A 13,840-nucleotide genomic window follows, 5' to 3' on the forward strand; every position below is an offset into this window, starting at 1 on the left:
GGAAAAGTCAAAAAGATTAACCCTGACTCTGAAGTTGAATTTTGGAATCTTTGATTTTTCAATTTTTATGATGCAAGATAAAGCCAGACGTCCTAAATAATAAACATTCTCCGTCTAATATTAGCTCTGCGTATACACTGATAATGACCTTAAACTAACCTCACTGAGGGTGTGTTAGTTGGTGTAGTCAACGCTGTCAGTGTTTCCAGCAGGAGCGACGGACTTCATCTGCCTCTGTTCCTCATCCAGCAAAGCCTCAGAAACAAAGAGTGTGATGGAACACCAACGCAGTTTCACAGAACTCGCCCTATAGAAGGTTACACTACATATTGCTGAGTTTGTAGCATACCTGTAGGTATACTACTTATATTAATTAGTCAATTTGATATTTTGAAAATAAATTTGCTTCATCAAAACACACCAGTTTTGAAAAAGCTTGTTTTTTGCTAAAAAGGTCCCTCTTCCTCATTAGCTTTCTACCATAAGCCTGAAAACTTTGAACCAACATTTTTTTGTGCAGCCATGTTTCATGCTTAATACAGCTTTTTCCATAAAGTTCAACGTAGGTTTCATCAGACCAAACCACGTTTCCACATTCTTGTGGTAGATTTTAAATGGGGTTTTGCAAACTCTACCAATGCTTGCATGTTTGTCTTGCTACATAGATCACAGGCAATACATAAAAACAGTAATAGTAATGTTGGTGTAATAGAGAGTCAATACTTTAATAGAAATTTTTGCATCTCCTGGTATGTTGGAGTCTCTTGGAAGAGTCCATGATGAACTATATGATAATCTTTTCAAGTTTTGTACTCTTAAAAAATGTGAATATATTGAATACACAAAGTAGATTTTTTCAATCCGAAAAAAAATACTTTTTTGATCCTTCTGTGTACTGGTAGCCTGATATGTTTGCAGGACTGTAGTGTGTATGAAGCGTATAATGTACAAAGTAGTAAAGCAGAATAATAAGTAAAAAGTGAACTTCATTAGCAATTTTAATAAACTGAAACTTTAATTGGAGCATACTGTGATCACAGTACTAATAAATAAAATATACTTATATACTTGGAAGTCATTCTAAGTATGTTTTAAATGTAATTTCATCACAAATATCGTACTCTTAAGATATACTAATCAAGCTCTTTTATATTGCATAAAAAGCCGCATACTTAAAGTGTACAAAGTATAACTAGTTGTTCCAAAAAAGCATGTGATAGTACACCTACTACACTTCAAGTTGTGTTTTCTACAATTTAATTATAATTAAAATACACTAAGCATAAAATTAGTTTTTCTAAACTAACATGTTTCAAGTTAACTAGTCCTTAACTAACTTGAAGTACACTGATGATTAGCCTAGCTTCAAATATGCTAACATTTTATCATTAATCACCTGAGGCTCAACATTAGTAAGACCAGAGAGATGGTGATTGACTTCAGAAGGAAGAAGATACCTTCACGGCCACTGAAGATCAAAGGGGAAGTGGTGGAGGATTACAAATACCTGGGAGTTGTAATCGGCAACAGACTGGACTGGACATCTAACACTGACGCTGTGTGCAAGAAGGGGATGAGCAGACTCTATTTTTTAAGGAAGCTGAGATCCTTCAATGTGTGCAGCAAGATGCTGGAGACCTTTTATCACAGTGTTGTTGCTGGTGCCATCTTCTTTGCTGCTGTGTGTTGGGGAAGCAGCATCAGAGCCAGTGACTCTAATACACTGGACAAAATCATCAGGAAAGCTGGCTCTGTACTGGGACTAAGGCTAGAGTCCCTGGAAACTGTGGTGGAGAGGAGGACATTGAAGAAGGTTCTGTCTATTATGGACAATAAACAGCAACCTCTCCACCACATAGTGGACAGACAGCGGAGCACCTTCTCACATAGGCTGCTCCAGCTCCGCTGTCGTAGGGACAGATACAGGAAATCCTTCCTGCCACATGCCATCTCACTGTATAATAAAAGCTAAATCATCGTTCTGCACTAATCAGTCCAATTTCGCACAATGCAATGTACACTTGCTGTACATATATTTACATATACATTCTGTTCTGCATTTGAATCCTTGCAAGGTCTGCTCTAAGCTGCTTTTTATATTGACAGCATGTCATATTTTATTCTTATTTTATCTTGTCTACCAGGGACGTGCGGTGAGGTTCATAGCTGGTGAGGCACTGACTTAATCAGATTTACAAATATAGACCCCCTGCATGTTATTGTTTATGTAAGGAAATTACGCGCATGTGGACAACGCTGGAGGGCAAAAAGACTATTTCCGTTCACTCAATCAAACTTGGACATGTAGATATTATTCCTTTCTTGCTGTGCTCCGCAGCGAAGGGAAAAACGTTAAAGTACAACTCAAAACCACGTCTTTGTCGCTCTCTGTACAGCGCAGCTACGCGCAGACTCGTTGCCATAGCAACTGTGGCAGGAAGAGGTGGAGGCTGCACCTGCTGGCAGGGTGATTGCAAGCGGGCCAATAGCGCCAGAGGGCGCCCAGTATAAAAGTAGAGGTGAGCTCCAGTCTGACGTTGTTTGCTGTTGACACACCACGCTTCCGTGTTGAGCTGTCTGTGCGCTGAGTACAGGTGAGGTTGACTACCTGCGTATTTACAGCTGCTTATACATCGTAGTCATGTAGAGCCTTTTATCAGCAGGAACGGACGGGCGTATTTACCTCCGCATTGATTGTGGGTGAGGTGGTTCCTGCAAAAACAGTGCCAACATTTGAGCGTTCCCATTTGGGTGCAAGTGTGGAGAGCTTGCTAATTGGTAGGTGGAATGAGTGACACATCTTGTTTTTATTCTTTTATTTTAAACTGTTTTATTATTTAGAAATCTCGACTGTCACACACCGCTGCTGCTTTGCCTGCACCAAGTCACTGCTTATTTAGCGGTTGCGAGAGAGAGACCGGCTGCCTGGGACACGCCCCTCACCCCCTCTTCCGAAATCGAAACAAGGAGCGGCTGATCGCATTCATTTCGGATTGGACTGGGTTGCTCATTTTGCTGTGCCGTCGAGCATAGGGATTTTATGGGTTTATTTTATTTTATTTCTTTTATTGCCTGTATTTTTAACAAATTGTCTTTTCTTATTTTTATTTTCTAGACTGCCAGTGGTGCGCTCGGGCCCTGGATGCGGCGTCCCTTTTTGGTGTGACTGTAGTGATCAATACCAATAGGGGGAGGGAATTACAAGGAGTGAGTGACTTCACGGGTGTTTGTTTTGATTTCTTTGCTTTGGAGCCTACCATCCAGGCCCTGGCTGTATCCACCGGTAAGCCTATTTGGATCTGTTTTGTGAATTTTCTTTTTGTTCAGATACAGGTATTTTTTTACTCTGTCATAATAAATTATTATTGTCTTGAGGCCTGTCTCGTTTTTTTGCAAAACCGGACCTGTGTCCCTTTAATAATTCCTGGGTGAAAACCCCGGGTGGCGTTGTTGGCAACAAACGACATTGTATTGTCCAAATTACGGAACGCCACATTTGGCGTTGTCGGCAGGATGGTGAAACGCTACAGGAGTTTTCGCTGGCTCTAATGAGTCTTATGGAGGCTGTAAAATCCCATGCTCCTAGAGATTTTCAAAATGCAGAGTCATTGCTGCGTGATCAATTTGTCGAGCATGTGGGCGATGGGGCTCTTCGTCGTGAGTTAAAGCAGTTTGTGCGCAGGAAGTCAGCGGCCACCTTGCTTGAGGTTAGGGCAGAGGCACTTCGCTGGGAGCGTGAGGTGCGACCAAGTAGTGTACTCGCACCTTTAGCATTTGGTTCGCAGTATGGCGTGCAGAGCTGCCCTCAAGGGGCGCTTAGTTCACCCAACACCTCTGAACTGAGTCATCTGAGGAGCATGTTGCAGCAACAGCAATCACAGCTTGATCAACTTACTCAGAGTATAGCTCGCTTGCAAAAACCCAGCCAGCAGGGCCGTTCTCGAGACTCTATTATCTGTAGGCGCTGCCAGAAAGCTGGCCATTTTGCTAGGGATTGTGATGGGGTTCGGGTTCCGGTACGGGCCTCTGAGAAATCACCTCAGGTGGCGGAAAACTCTTTCCCACCGAGTCGCTGAGCCACGATTCGGGTGGGGTAGTTATCGGCTCTAGGGGTGGGGTTTTTCAGGAAGGTTCTAATCTGGTGTCATCGTGTCCACACCTGGTTGTGAGCATGGGTGGAGTCAAAGTTCCTTGTTTGGTAGACACTGGCTCTATGGTGTCTACAGTTACCAAGAGTTTTTTTTACTCAATATTTTGAGTTGTGGGGTCAAGAGAAACTTCAGTCTTGTCATTGGCTCCAGCTTAGAGCTGCCAATGGCCTTGCCATTCCCTACATTGGCTATTTAGAGCTGGATATTGAACTTTGCGGTAAGATGGTTCCTCAGTGTGGGGTATTGGTGGTCAAAGATCCTCCTTGTGGCGTATCATCACAGGCTCCCGGTGCTTTGGGGATGAATGTGATTAGTCGCTGTTATGGTGAGCTTTTTAAACATCATGGCTCAACTTTGTTTAACTCACCTGTTTCCAGAGCTCCAGAGTCCATTAAACAGGCTCTCCATAGATGCCATCATGCCACCACTCGACCTCCAGATGACGGTAAAGTAAAAGTGTGTGGTAAGAAGGCTCACCATATCCCTGGTGGCACACTGAAAACTATACCAGCCACTTGTTCAGAGAGCTATTCAGGTAAAGCGGTTTTGTTTGAGTCTTTGGATTCCAGCCTTCCTGCTGGGCTCCTCATTTCACCTTCTTTGGTCCAGGTCACAAGGGGAACTGCTTATATCCCCATTGTGAATGTGGGAATTACAGATGTGGTTTTACACCCTCGTACCTGTATTGGTACATTGAGTTCTGTTCATGTTGTCAGCTTACCTGCAGGTGTCCAAGCGGTATCATCAGAAATTGCCTCCATGGGAGGGAAAATTGTTGCCCCTTCAGTCCATGAGCAAATAGATGCGTTGGATGTGACTGGACTGTCAGCTGAGGAGCAGGGTCGGGTAAGAGCTTTACTTAAGGATTATAGCTCCGTCTTTTCTGCACATGATGGCGATTTGGGGTGTACTAATTTAGTCACCCATGATATCCCTCTTTTGGATGACACGCCAGTTAAACAGCGTTACAGACGCATACCTCCTTCTGAGTATGAGGCGGCTAAGGAACATATTCACAAATTGCTAGAGGCACAAATAATTAAGGAAAGCAGCAGCCCATATGCTAGTCCTATTGTGCTGGTTAAAAAGAAGGATGGGACTTTGCGCATGTGTGTTGATTATAGGCAATTGAATGCTAAAACCAGAAAAGATGCCTTTCCCCTTCCTCGTATAGAGGAGTCCTTGGATGCATTAGGTGGGGCACGCTGGTTTTCCACGTTGGATTTGGTGAGTGGATATAACCAGGTGCCAGTATCGGAGGCAGATCAGCCTAAAACCGCATTTTGCACTCCATTTGGCCTCTTTGAATGGACTCGTATGCCCTTTGGCCTTTGCAATGCACCCAGCACCTTCCAAAGGTTGATGCAGCGGCTGTTTGGTGACCAGCAGTGTAAAAGTCTTCTGTTGTACCTGGATGACATTGTTGTCTTTGCCTCCACAGTCCAACAACATCTGGAGAGGCTGGAGGTGGTTTTGAGTCGGCTTCAAGGAGAAGGTCTTAAAGCAAAGTTAAATAAATGTGCCTTCTTTAAGCCAGAGGTGCGTTATCTGGGACATGTCATCTCTGCGGAGGGTGTTGCAACTGACCCCAGTAAGACGGAAGTGGTTGCCAACTGGCAGCCCCCCACCACAGTCTCTGGGCTGCGATCATTTTTAGGGTTTGCTAGCTATTATCGCCGCTTTGTGGAGGGCTTTGCAAAGCTAGCTGCCCCTCTTCACAGGTTGGTTGCAGAGCTAGGGGGCACCAGGTCAAGGAAGCAGAGTGACCAGAGCATCATACCTGGTTGGACAGGGGACTGTCAACGTAGTTTTGACGAACTGAAAACCAGATTGATAACTGCACCAGTATTGGGTTACGCAGATTTTTCACTTCCCTTCATTTTGGAGGTAGATGCAAGTTATGGTGGTTTGGGAGCAGTGCTCTCACAAGAACAAGAAGGCAAGGTGAGACCCATAGCTTATGCAAGCCGTGGTTTAAGACCTACGGAGCGCAACATGCTGAATTATAGCTCCATGAAGCTGGAGTTTTTAGCACTTAAATGGGCTATGACTGAAAAATTTCGGGATTACCTTTTGGGCCATAAATGTGTTGTCTTTACTGACAATAATCCATTGAGTCATTTGGCTTCGGCCAATTTGGGAGCAACGGAGCAGCGTTGGGCTGCCCAGCTGGCTTTATTTGATTTTGTAATCAAATATCGTTCTGGCAGAGCCAACAAGAATGCTGATGCTTTATCAAGACAGCATCCTGTGGGTGTACAAGATTTGGAAATTATGGTTCCTGGTACATCTCTCCCTGAGCCCTTGAGAGAGGTTTTTCAGGGGAAGAAAAGGGAGGTTACTCAAGAGGCTGTTATGGCCTTGCCTAACCATACCATCTCTGAAATCGGTGTTTTCCAGCAAGCTGACCCAACCATCCAGGAGTTCTTGGTTTTCTGGAGGCGGAAACGGCGCCCAACTGCGGACGAACGGCAGCAGGTATCCCAGCAAGTTCTGGTGCTGCTCAGACAATGGGACAAGCTAGTGGAGGAGGATGGCGTTTTGTACCGGCAAGTGTTCAAACCTGCTGGTGGTGAGTTAATTTTACAGTTGGTGTTGCCAACAATTTTGAGGGAGGAAACATTAAAACAAGTTCACCAGGAGCATGGCCACCAAGGGGTGAACATTAGAACTCCTACGCCAGCGCTGTTACTGGCCAGGTATGGCCGCAGGAGTGGCACATTGGTGTCAGACCTGTGAAAGATGCCAGGTAGCAAAACAGTCTCAGCCACGAGCCCGTACATTTATGGGACATTTGTTAGCCTCACAACCTAATGAAGTTTTAGCTATTGATTTCACAGTGTTGGAACCTACAAGCAAGGGACTTGAGAATGTGCTGGTCATGACTGATGTGTTTAGTAAATACACCCTTGCTTTTCCCACCCGAGACCAGCGTGCTTCAACTGCTGCTCAGGTCTTGGTGAGGGAGTGGTTTTTCAAGTTTGGCATACCTGTCCGAATACATTCGGATCAGGGTCGTAGTTTTGAAAGTCTGCTCATTCAACAGTTGTGCCAGTTGTATGGCATTGAAAAATCACGCACCACACCATATCACCCAGCCGGTAATGGTCAGTGTGAACGGTTTAACCGTACCCTTCATGACCTGCTGCGAACATTGCCTCCCTCTCGTAAAAGAGACTGGAGCTCATGTTTGCCACATGTTCTGTATGCTTACAACACCACACCCCATCAGGCAACCGGTGAATCACCCTTTTTCTTGATGTTTGGACAGGAACCTCGGCTGCCGGTTGACTTCCTTTTAGGACGAGTTCAGGAACCTGTGGCTGGAAGTGTCCATGATTGGATTCAGGAGCATCAGGCCCGCCTTCAGGTAGCTTTTCGGGGTGCTCGTGACAGGTTGAGGGTGGCAGCGGACCGCCGCAAGAGTCACCATGACCAACGAGTTCAACATGCTCCCCTGAAGGTTGGTCAGCTAGTGTGGCTAAGGGACTTCACCCCACGAGGACGTCATAAGATTCATGACCTATATGGCTCAGTAAAGTATAAAGTCCTCAGAGAGCCCAGTGAAGGAGGTTCAGTGTATACTATAGCACCTGTAACTGATCTAGCTAAAACCAGAAATGTTAATCGCATACTGTTAAAGGCGGTGGTAGAAGAGTCTGGAGAAGGTGCCATTGGTCCCAGCCCACCACTTGGTGATCATCAATTTGAAGATGAGAGGTCAGGTGATGAGGATATGTATGTTTTGGTGAGTAGTAATCCTCCCGCTCCAATAGTGGTGCAGACTAATCAACCTTTTCAGTCAGGGGATCCACAACCTCAGTCGCCATGTCCATCGGGCATTGCTACTCATGGGGGAGTAGCATCTTCCGGCCCTTCACCTGGTCCTTCTAGGGCTCAAAGTGAACCAGTTTTGCGGCGGTCAGCAAGGACAACTGCAGGCCAGCATTCTAATGTTAACCACCTCCCCAGACCAGCAGGTGAAGCTCCACAGGCTGTAAACTCTCCTGATCCTACAGCCAACTCTATTTTTGTCCTATTTAGACCATGGAATTGAGTCGTCGGGGCGACGACACAAATAGGGGGGGTAGAATGTGGCAGGAAGAGGTGGAGGCTGCACCTGCTGGCAGGGTGATTGCAAGCGGGCCAATAGCGCCAGAGGGCACCCAGTATAAAAGTAGAGGTGAGCTCCAGTCTGACGTTGTTTGCTGTTGACACACCACGCTTCCGTGTTGAGCTGTCTGTGCGCTGAGTACAGGTGAGGTTGACTACCTGCGTATTTACAGCTGCTTATACATCGTAGTCATGTAGAGCCTTTTATCAGCAGGAACGGACGGGCGTATTTACCTCCACATTGATTGTGGGTGAGGTGGTTCCTGCAAAAACAGTGCCAACATTTGAGCGTTCCCATTTGGGTGCAAGTGTGGAGAGCTTGCTAATTGGTAGGTGGAATGAGTGACACATCTTGTTTTTATTCTTTTATTTTAAACTGTTTTATTATTTAGGAATCTCGACTGTCACACACCGCTGCTGCTTTGCCTGCACCAAGTCACTGCTTATTTAGCGGTTGCGAGAGAGAGACCGGCTGCCTGGGACACGCCCCTCACCCCCTCTTCCGAAATCGAAACAAGGAACGGCTGATCGCATTCATTTCGGATTGGACTGGGTTGCTCATTTTGCTGTGCCGTCGAGCATAGGGATTTTATGGGTTTATTTTGACATTTTTATTTCTTTTATTGCCTGTATTTTTAACAAATTGTCTTTTCTTATTTTTATTTTCTAGACTGCCAGTGGTGCGCTCGGGCCCTGGATGCGGCGTCCCTTTTTGGTGTGACTGTAGTGATCAATACCAATAGGGGGAGGGAATTACAAGGAGTGAGTGACTTCACGGGTGTTTGTTTTGATTTCTTTGCTTTGGAGCCTACCATCCAGGCCCTGGCTGTATCCACCGGTAAGCCTATTTGGATCTGTTTTGTGAATTTTCTTTTTGTTCAGATACAGGTATTTTTTTACTCTGTCATAATAAATTATTATTGTCTTGAGGCCTGTCTCGTTTTTTTGCAAAACCGGACCTGTGTCCCTTTAATAATTCCTGGGTGAAAACCCCGGGTGGCGTTGTTGGCAACAAACGACATTGTATTGTCCAAATTACGGAACGCCACACAACTGACAACAACGCCACAATAAAAAACACTCAAATATTTCCCACGCAAAAAGCAGAACATTCAGTCTGTTGCAGTAGTATTGTTTCAGTATTATTTTGCGATTATTATTTAATTGCTGTGGTAAGAGGAGAAAACTATAAATATATCGCTGCACTTGACTTTACTGTATGGCTAGCTCCATGGCTAGCTCGCTTACAGTATCTTACTCTGCAGTTGTGGAGTCACAATGTCTGGGATCATGAGCGCCGCCTGCCATGAGGCAAGAGAACTGCCTGCCTCACCTCGTTTCTGATCGCTCTTCAGCACATGAAACACCTTACGCACACAGTTGGTGACAAAAAAACCACTGTAGCCTACATTATATACATAAGCTAAATTATGGAAAATCAGTTCATACATTAAATGTTTTTTAGCCATTTTATTGGCGACGTACAGACAGGAGGAACATGCTCTCAGAATGGCAGCCAGTGCAGTTAGCGAGAGGTTGCGCAATCCCAGGTGAGGCTCAGCTCGCTGCTGCCTCACGAGCTTCGCTTCCGAGCGTTTGAATGGGAAAATGCAGAAAATCAGCGATTTTGAAGAAAAAGTAATCTGAACGTTTTTAAATTAGATGAAAAATAGGTATAGTACAAACCACAAACCAGGGTGAAAATAGCAATATAAATGATTTTATCATTACTATTTTTCCATGATTACAGGTGAGGCAGAGCCTCACCTGCCTCCCCTGTTGTCTCCCCGTCACTGTTGTCTACAATTGCTACTCAGTGGTGGTTGTTGTGTGTCTTGTCTCTATGCTGCTGTAACTGCGAAATAATTTCCCTGCTGGGATGAATAAAGTAATTCTATTCTATTCTATTCACTTAGTATATTATTTTTTACAAGGGTTAATAATGTACTTTTCTCATTTTGAAGCAATATTATTTATGTTTACATTGTGCACATATTCAGAATTATAGAAAGCAGACTGTATCCCTGGTTTCTTGTGCCTTGGTACAAGTAAAGCAGAAATAATAAGATTTTTTCTCACACACTGTACTGTAGTCAAAGGTCAGAAGAAGGTTTGCTGGCTCACTTACCCGTGGAAGTCTTCTTTGTTGAGAACAGCAACAAGAAGAGCAGCAAATGCAACAAGTTTCTTCATCATAATGGAATAACTCAAACACTAGCCAGCCTGGGGCTTTGAGAATCTCGTCATACTCTGTGGGGGTAAGAGCTGGCAATCTTTTTGTCTTTGGCAAACCAAACTTCATCTCAAAATTACTGGTACACTGCAAAATCGTACCAAGTCTTTTTGGTCTAATTTTATGTGCAAATGTCCTACCACATTGGAGACATGCCTAAGGTAACTTACAAATAACTTATCAGCAAGACATAAGAGTTTGTTTTAAGTCAATAATTCTGTAATGCTGATGAAAAGGTTCCACTTATAATTTGGAGGAAAATGTCTTGTTATAAGTGAAATAGTCTACCAGAGAAACTAGAACTTTCCCAGTTATAAAAGCAACTTCTGAATCAGTTTCAGTAATGATGGTTCTTTGCTGGGAGCCTGTCAGGTAGGTACATCTTGCCTCAGTATTTTCATTTCTTGCCTTGCAAAACATCTCCAAACCTGTTCGATTTTAAAGATATTTCTTGTCCGCAACCCCTTTCAGTCCTTTTAGATTCAGTACTGAGCTCTGGCTAGGCTTAACATTCTTGTAAATAACCTTTTTTATTATTATTATTTGGATGTATGTTGGAGTCGCTACAAGTTCGACTTGTGTGCACTTTGAATGCAGATGCTTGACATTTTGCTCTACACCTGGCGTTTTGCCTGTCTGGTTTACATTCAACGGGCACCTCGAGGGCCTGTTACTGCACATTTCACAGCGCTATTTGAAGCGTTTTTAGTGTTTGACGCGTCCAACAAATAGGCCGGCAGTGGAAAACAAAGGCTAGAGCGATTTTGATGTGTGACGAGTTCTTGACATGCCTCCACATAGACTTTGAATGTAAACCCGACGCTTGGAATGGTAGGTGTAGAGCAAAATGTCAAGAGTCTGGGGTGCTATGGTAGCGCAGGAGTTAAGCACAACCCACATAAGTAGGCCTTATTCCTGGCTGTTACAAGTTTGATTCCCAGCTTGGTGACCTTTGCCACATGTCTTCTGCCCTACTCTCATTACCCACTTTCCTGTCAATTCACCAACAAATAAAGCCTACTAGAGCCAAAAAAACCCTTTTTTTAAAAAAAGGCAAGCATCTGTATTCAAAGTGCACGTGCTTAGGATGCGTTTTTGATGCACATAATGCTTTTTGTGTGAATGCACAATAAACCTAACTGATAACCCCAAAACACCAATTGTTATGTCCCACAAGGAGCAGCTGGTCCACACAACATAGTATGTGTTAGTAAAATAATCCTTACAATGTGTCAAATGCAAAGACACACACACACACTTTTCTTTTCTCTCTCACATCCTTAGCAGTTTTTCAAGTAATTATTTTTTCTACCTGCATGTCCAGTTACACATTAAATGGCAGACATTCTGTAAATTTTTTTTACACATTTTGTCACTGAACAGTGAGTTTAAGAAAGCAGCTTTTCAGGAAATGATCGTGCAGTTTTCCCAACCAAGTAGAAGCACATTTAGTCTTAGTAAAGACTTCACTTTACTAGTCACAGACATGTGATGGCTGTTCATGTGAGATCCTGCTACCTATCAGTGAGTTAGACATAAAAATGAATAATTACCAAGCAAAAAAAAGGAGTTATCTCTGCATCATCTCTTATGCTGTAAAACACAATGTTCTTTAGCTTGACTGCGTAATATGACCAATAACCAGCAGCTGTTTCTCAACTTCCTGTTTTCATAAACACGCAACATTAAGCGATTCATGAGCAGGTATTTCCTTAAAGTATTTTTTTTTTCATTCTATTTCTCAGTTTGCACCTCTTTCATCTAATTATTGGATTCCCTTGATTGTCAACCAATATTTTAGTTAAGCAATGTTCATGTTCAAGAGCCTTTGCTTTTCTCTTTCCTCTTCTCCAAGGTCTCAAGGTAATCGCCCAGAAGTTTCTAAGTGGAATGACAACCGACTCCTTCCCAGAGTCATGCCTGTCCGCTCCCAAATCCTCCAAGGAAAGGAAATTGTCTGTGGCCCAGCAGTCGGCGCAGGACGCCAAGAAACGCTGGATGTTTACGTTAGACAAGCTGGATAAGATCCAGGAGCAGATGGAGGAGCTGATCATCTCCAGTTACTCAAACAGTAAGACTGAAGCCAGTCAGAAACTAAAAAAAATAAAATAAAATAAAGAAACTGAAGGTACAATTAGAAATGTGAGAGTTAGCAGAAAGCATTTAGAAAGACTTACTTAAGTATAATAAAGTATAATTTCCTGTGCAGAGTTTCAGTTCATTTAAATTTTTTGCGGCTTTAATTTGGGGTGAACCGATTCTGATTTTGGCTGATCCAAAATTTTTTATTTATTTTTTTGTAAAACAATGACCCAAGTCATTTTTTGCCAAAAGTGGGGGGTTATGGCCATAGTTGTTTTTGCCATAAAATGACTTTTGCCATTATTTTAGGCCTAAATCTAACATTTAGATAAGATCAGTGTATAAGATCAGTTTCTCATAAGTATTAATCAATCTCCCAAAATTAAAGAAATTTGGACCAATTTCTTGTCCAACTGATTTACTGATGCATCCCTATTTATTATGGTTGGATAAAAATGACCATATGCATTTATTCTTTTGCCAAAATGTAAAAAGCCTTGACTGCTGTAAAAAAAAATCCAGTAAGCTGTCCAGTCGCACATCATTCAGCAACAGCCGGTCCAGAGCTACATAGGTCAGAACAGCAGACTCTGGAAATAACCCTGCAATCCCTTCAACAAGTGATGTTTAACTTAAATGAAGTGGTTGCATAATTTTATTCGTAAATAATGAATTTGACTTTTTTTTCCTGGAAAGACGAATTAGCTTGACTCGAACAAGAAGAAACCATGAATAAACTGACAAAAACAACCTGGGATAACAACTTAAGTCGCTCAGTTCAATTCTCCAGATACTCATTTCTGACGTCCATCATGGCGCTTCAAAGGATTAAGTAATGTAGTTGCAAAGGGTCAATTGATACATAAAAATGTTACTAGGGGAAATCATCCTGTAGTCGATGCTCGGCTCGTTTATTAGGAATCAAGCTTAGCATGTCTCAGTGGCTAAAGCTAACCGTCTGCTCAAAGTTTTATAAAACCTAACAATTTATACAACTATTTACAGAAATATCTATAAACGAAGATAGGGACGTTTGTCCTGTAAAAGACATTGAAAGTATTTCTGGTCAGAGCAACTTAGATAAAAGTGATTTGGTGAAAAACGCTAAATGTTTATACCGGTGGCCAAGGTGAATGCTATTTTACTATTACCAGTCTTTTGAGGTCAAATTCGTATTATGACGGCATTAGACGTACGCTTTACAATTTTCCCTTTTTATCTGAAGGTAAACGCATGGATGAATTGGTCAAGATCTTTATGG

The 13,840-nt window shown here is 43.0% G+C and overlaps 1 long non-coding RNA gene across 1 annotated transcript; it reads left to right on the forward strand.

The window, feature by feature from the left end:
- Nucleotides 1-10,251: 10,251 nt before the first annotated feature.
- Nucleotides 10,252-12,703, forward strand: LOC114143152 (uncharacterized). Its single transcript, XR_003595180.1, has 2 exons — nt 10,252-10,522; nt 12,353-12,703. It is a non-coding gene; the product is annotated as an uncharacterized LOC114143152 (long non-coding RNA).
- The last annotated feature ends 1,137 nt before the right edge of the window (nt 12,704-13,840 follow it).

This window comes from Xiphophorus couchianus, chromosome 4 (genome assembly GCF_001444195.1).
Source record: "Xiphophorus couchianus chromosome 4, X_couchianus-1.0, whole genome shotgun sequence".
Lineage (NCBI taxonomy): Eukaryota > Metazoa > Chordata > Actinopteri > Cyprinodontiformes > Poeciliidae > Xiphophorus > Xiphophorus couchianus.